This window comes from Haliaeetus leucocephalus, unplaced genomic scaffold (genome assembly GCF_000737465.1).
Source record: "Haliaeetus leucocephalus isolate CR32 unplaced genomic scaffold, Haliaeetus_leucocephalus-4.0 Scaffold849, whole genome shotgun sequence".
Taxonomy (NCBI): domain Eukaryota; kingdom Metazoa; phylum Chordata; class Aves; order Accipitriformes; family Accipitridae; genus Haliaeetus; species Haliaeetus leucocephalus.
The window spans coordinates 530,477-537,087 of NW_010973285.1; positions in this window are offsets into that span (position 1 = coordinate 530,477).

The window sequence follows — 6,611 nt, forward strand, 5'->3', positions numbered from 1 at the left end:
GCCCCGGCCCCGTCGGGCTGGCTCCGTTCGGTTCGTGGAGCAGGTGGCCGTTCCAGGGGCTTTCCTCGGGCTTGCCGGGCTCTGGGGTGGGCTTGGGAAGGAAACAGTAATAAACTCGTGGTGAGGAGCCAGCTGGTAACTCCAGATGAGTGTCACGCAGGCAGCTAGCGGGAACCGGTCTCGCCTGCAGGGCCCTGCGAAGCGCTGCCCCGTGTACAGCTTTCCCTGCTGCTGCTATAAGCTTGTCAGTGGCAAACGGCCTCTAGGCCATAAGGAGTTGCTTTACTGGGGAAGGGTACGAACTGGCATGTCAGGGTCGTTCTTCCTCTCTGTTCTTCAGCGTTGTTGAGTTTGTAACTTCAGCCAGGGATGGTCAGAAGAGGTCTTTCCCCCGTGTCTGAAGGACAAGGTCTTGGTTTCTTCCTACGGAGCCAAATGGAAGAGACAAAATAACAGAACTGGAAAGGGAAGGAGGTAAAGAAGCTACTCGGTACTTGTATGAACAGAACTATGGTCTGCTGCTGCTGCTGCCAGCTGGGCGGCGGCGCTGAGAGGGCAGTGGAGTGCAGCAGTGTCTCGGGGTGCGCTGTGCTGCTGGGGAAATCCAAACCGGTCCAGAAGGGCAACGCTTAGCCCTGAAGTAATTCTTTCTGGCTCTGCTACTTGTACGTAGGCTGCCTTAAGATGCACAGGTGATGTCTGCATGCACACGCTTCACTGACTTTCTCGAAAGCAATCATTCTTTCGGATTTGTGTCTTTACAGGGTAGTAGCAGAGCTGACATTTTAGAATAAAACAAACTTCTTGAATCTGGGTGGCGGGAAGACCGGGGAAGAAACTGAAATTGCTCTATGTATAGAAGGTAATTAGAAATGCTCTCGGTGAGCTGGGTGAATATGAGACCAATCCTGAGCAAGTCTAGACACACAATACCTGTTGTGGCTTTGATTTTTCAAAGCATTGTCAGTAACTTCTGAAAGGATTGCTGGAATAGATGGATTATAGTCATGTTTGGTTTTTGGTCAGCAGTGCGAATAAATCAGTTCATATGCCAGTTGGTACTGGATATTTGCTTGTGCTATCAGTTATTTAACATGTCATTTAAGGAAACACAAGTGACAAAAGCTGACCACTAATCACAGTTGAGACATGCTTCTGTCTTGCATTGTATTAATTTGAAGACTGGTCTGTAGTTACTCAGTCTTTCATTTCATACATGCTCGTTCTTGCATGCATATGAGTGAAAGACCTGCTGGAAGCAGAGTGAAATTCAAAGTTAGCAGTTGTTTGGATTTTTTTATTGAAAGGGCTCACACGGGACACAACTGAAAACTTTTAAGATAGAGAGGGGAGATCTCTCTCTCTCCCCCTCCCCCCCCCAATATATATTTATGCCCAACAACACTGGAGTGTAGTTTACTAAAGACTTATCAAATAAGTTTTGGATGAGAGTGCATCAGTGTATTGTTCTTGCTAAGAAAGGGGAACTTTGCAAACCTGTTTTGAGGTGCGAGCTGTCTTCTTTCATCTTTTTCCTTTCATATGAAGATGTTCAAGCTGTGCCCTGTCAGACCCTATGTGTAACACAGGTCTTTTTGGTGGTATCTGAGAGTTCAGTAACTTGATGCTGGAATACTTTGTGTATTAGGTGAGAGAAAAAGTCTGCAAACAGCTAGATGACATACCCTATTATTACTACTGCCAATGTAGTGTGTTCTTCTAGCATTAATATCTGCTCATAGAATGATCTTACTATTATTTATGTTGTCTCACCTAGGATGGATAACTGTTGTGAAAAGAAAAACTGTTTTCTTACAAATCTTGAATAGAATTGATCATACTGTGGTGCCTATTGTTGTTAGTGGTAAGATACAGGTTATTTAAGCAAGAAAAGAAATTGGCATAATTTGAAATGTATCTTTTTTTTTCTCCATACTTCATATTGAAGTGATGAAAATTACTTTCTTTTCAGACTTTCTGCCTGAATGTGTCTCACAAAGCTACATATTGATATGTTTGGAGAAAATAATTTGGTTGTAGTTATTGTGATTATTTAAACACATCTTGAAGGGGGGTTGCTGTTTCTTTTCTGATTATTAAAAAAGCCCAAAACCACACCAAAACAAAAAACCCAGTTCTAGTTTAGGATGCCATCTACTTTCTTCACTGCTAAGGGAATATTTTCCAGGAAATATTTTTGTGGAGAACAAAGCATGCACTTTTTATGTGTGTTTTAAAGTGATAAAATACCCCTGGTCAAACTGTCTGGTCAAAAATTACTCTGACTGCAGATCTGTGATTAGACTGTCCATCAGGACTGCATTCTTACCCCTGTTACAGCATTCAGTTTATCTGTAGTTTTTATACTTCGCCTGTCACTGCTGCATTTGTCTGAACCTGTTCTATTATTGTCTGTAATGTAATAATGTGGTGTGGTTTAACCCCAGCCAGCAACTGAGTACCAAGCAGCCGCTCACTTACTCTCACCCCACCCAGTGGGATGGGGGAGAGAATTGGAAGGAAGGAGGTAAAACTCGTGGGTTGAGATAAGAACAGTTCAACAGGACAGAAAGGAAGAAACTAATAATGATAATAACAACAATAAAATGACAATAATAATAATAAAAGAATCGGAATGTACAAAACCAGTGATGCACAATGCAATTGCTCACCACTCACCAACCGATGCCCAATTAGTTCCTGAGCAGTGATCTGCCCCGCAGGCTGACTCCCCCCAGTTTATATACTGGACATGACGTCACATGGTATGGAATACCCCTTTGGCCAGTTTGGGTCAGCTGCCCTGGCTGTGTCCCCTCCCAGCTTCTTGTGCCCCTCCAACCTTCTTGCTGGCTGGGCATGAGAAGCTGAAAAATGCTTGGCTTAGTATAAACACTACTTAGCAACAACTGAAAACATCAGTGTGCTATCAACATTATTCTCATATTAAATCCAAACCCATAACACTATACCAGCTACTAGAAAGAAAATTAACTCTATCCCAGCCAAAACCAGGACATAATGGTGACTGAGTATAGAGCTAAGTAAGAATGTAGACTACATTGCATAGCATAGTGTATAGTATATAGTATCTTGCTGGTACTCAGAATGATTTTTAAAGGCAAACGTGTGAGCAGTGGTTCTGCTGTGGTTGATTGGCTGCTGGAGTTTGCATGCCTTACTGGCAGTGTCAGTAAGAATTTCACCAGCTCGAGCCTTAACATTTCCCTTTCATGTGGATGCATGTGGGGGCAATACAGTGTCTAAAGTCAAGGGATATCAATACAACCACTCTGTTGCCCAGAAAGGAGCCTGAAGCAGTAGAATTTCTCCATAAGTGGAACAACTGGTTATGATCCTAAGAGATCCAGAAACTGATAAATAAGTACAGGATGTTAAAACAAGGAAGAATGAAGGATTATGCTTTATCAGGCAATGGATCCATTTCAGCTGTGGGACAGGATAAAGCAAGAATCTCCACAGTGCAGTATTAATATATGTGGAGTGGGAAGAAACACTGTACTTTCTAAAGTACAGGTGCCAAAGGCAGCAGGTGGGTATACTTCTGAGTGCTGTGTAGTGGGGCCAGGGCTGAGCTGGAGCTACAACCATTTGAGAGAAGTGTCCATCAGGGTAGACGGTGGTTTCTGGTGAGCTGTGAATCCAAGGAGAGCTGGAGACTGATGCCTCTTGTGGAGCAAAGGTGTTGTCAATAAGATAGATGATCACCTGGTCCTACTGATTTTCTGTGACAGTTCTTCACCACTGATTTGGAAATGAAAATGTAGTCTGCAAAACTACTCTTGAAAGGTAGCCCGCTGCTGCTGAGAGAACTCTGACCTTGTGTCAGAATATTTTTGAGGGTGCTGAACAGAAGAAGAAATCCTGTTGACTGACATAGTGCATTGCTTTGGGAGGATAGGATATTAAAAAAGTAATTCATACCTGGTTTATGGAATGATCATAACAGAATTGCAAAAGTTCTGGTATAAATAGTGAGAACTTCTGGGAAGAAAGTAGAAAATCGATATCCAGGAAGTGTTCCCAGGAGACCAAGAGAAAATCCAGGGCTGCAACCTGCTTGGATCAAAGGAAGCTTAAGAGCAGATGGCCGAGTGTCATAAGATGCTAATGTAGCAGTGTGGTGGCTTCTCCAAGGCTGGGAGACCCTTTGGATTCCCTTTCCTGTGATAATTGGTATGTAAACAGGTGGTGATCTTAAACTGAGGCCAGTGAAGTTCTAACTGAAGGCTTCAAAATTTGGCAATGTCTGGAGGTTTCACCTAGCCACAGCAGCTCTACTTTAATTCTTTTTTATTCTTGTTTAGTTGCCCTGAAAGACTATTAGCTACTGTTTCTCCGAAGTACTTTTCCCCCCCAGTACTTCATCTGACAGCTCTTTGGACTATTAAAAGAAGCTTCCTTGAATACTTTAAAAAATATACTATAAAATCCTTAGAATCTTGTTGATTTTGGTTCCTTCTGTTGATCTATTCCTGTACTTTTTTGTCCCTTACAAGTGTGAAGGATATAAACATAGACAGGATTTAAGCTTCCAAAGGACAAAACACATCCAATGCTCCCTTACCTGATAGAAGTAGATAACATTGTGCTCAGTCATGGTGCTTGTAATATGAAACAAGGTTTAGAGCTACTGAAGCTGAGAACAGGAACCTGGCAGCTAGCAGCTGCAGCATCCATGTATTTCTGCATTACAGTGCAAGTTCTGTAGAAGCATGTATTATACCAGCTCTTCACTCATTAATTTGCTTTGCCTGAGGTTACTAGGAAAAACAAAATCCCTGATATCCTTTTAGGAAATTGTTATTGGCTATCCCTCTGTCGTGGTTTAACCCCAGCCAGCAACTAAGCACCACGCAGCCGCTCGCTCACTCCCCCCGCATCCAGTGGGATGGGGGAGAAAATCAGGAGAAGAAGTAAAACTCCTGGGTTGAGATAAGAACGATTTAATAGAACAGAAAAGAAGAAACTAATAATGATAATGATAACACTAATAAAATGACAACAGTAGTAATAAAAGGATTGAAATGTACAAATGATGCGCAGAGCAATTGCTCACCACCCGGTGACCGACACCCAGCCAGTCCCTGAGCGGCGAATCCCTGCCCCCCCTTCCCAGTTCCTAAACTAGATGGGACGTCCCATGGTATGGAATACACTGTTGGCCAGTTTGGGTCAGGTGCCCTGGCTGGGCATGAGAAGCTGAAAAATCCTTGACTGTAGTCTAAACACTACTGAGCAACAACTGAAAACATCAGTGTTATCAACATTCTTTGCATACTGAACTCAAAACATAGCACTGTACCAGCTACTAGGAAGACAGTTAACTATATCCCAGCTGAAACCAGGACAACCTCATAGTTTGGAGTGAGTGAGGGAGAGAGAGAGGGGTATTTTTTTCCTGATTCAGTGGATACTTTGACAAAATTCAACAGCAACCTAGCAAATGTGTAATTTTTTGCTCTAGTTATATGCAGAATAAACTCAGTGATACCCAAGTAGGCTGTTTTGCAAACTGTCTTGTTATTCAGATGACCTGGAGAGGAGCTAGATGTAACTGGAAGAGTAGTGCTTTTTTTTGTTTTGAAAAATGAGCAAACAGTCTTTCTTGAAATACTGATTTTTCTTTCCCCCTCGCTCCCTTACCTTCCATGTTCCAGTATCTGCAGTAAGCTTGTTAGTTGTAAATGACAGACATAAAAATTGTGAGGCTGGCATATTATTTTCTCTCTATCTGTTTACAGTTGAAAATAGACTTCCTAACCTTAGAAATTTGTGTTTTGTTCTTTAAATGTGTTGGGTGAAGTGGGGGAAAAAAAGAAGAAAAACTTGGGCATTACACATACAGGAAAGACTACTGGGTAAATGCTGTCCTTTTAGATTGTTTTCACTTAGGCTTTTTTTTTTTTTCATTACTGTTTAATTATTGCTGTTCAGAAAGTATGAGCTTCTACAGATGGCCATGAATTTTGAAAGAATTAGTACAATAAGTGAAAGCCCCAAGGAATGTCTGTTGTATTTTACCACATTTTTACATTACTTATATTTGTTTAAGATCCTTCACATCTACCTTGAGTTGCCTCTCTGAGTTCTAACGTTTGAACTCTAGGAGAAATGATACCCAATTTTTGACTAAGTTATTAATAATGTTACATTTTTTTGTTTGTTTCAAGTTGTCACCTACTCTTCAGGAGGTGTAGTTCTGTGCCCCCAGAAGCAGATGGAAAATTCATATTGACTTCAAATGTGCTGATCATGTCCCAGCTGTGGCAGAAGACAAACTGCAGACAAGTTGGATGGGCAGTAGGGAGTATTGACTCTCACAGGATATGATAGTTGTAGAGAAGCCCTGCTGCCTTTTGTCTTAGTAAGTACTGGTGTTATAGGCCATATATTTAGCTTTTTAAAATTGCATAAAAAGGAAAGTATGCAGCAGTGTTGGACTCAAGAAGAATGTGTTCTATTTGTGCTCCAGAACAAGGGTGCTAATTAAAACTTAGAGCTTGGAAAATTCATCATTGCTAGTCCAGTTCCACCAACTTGGTGGTAACAAAACATTCATGGTAGTGAGCTTCAGACACTGTTGAACT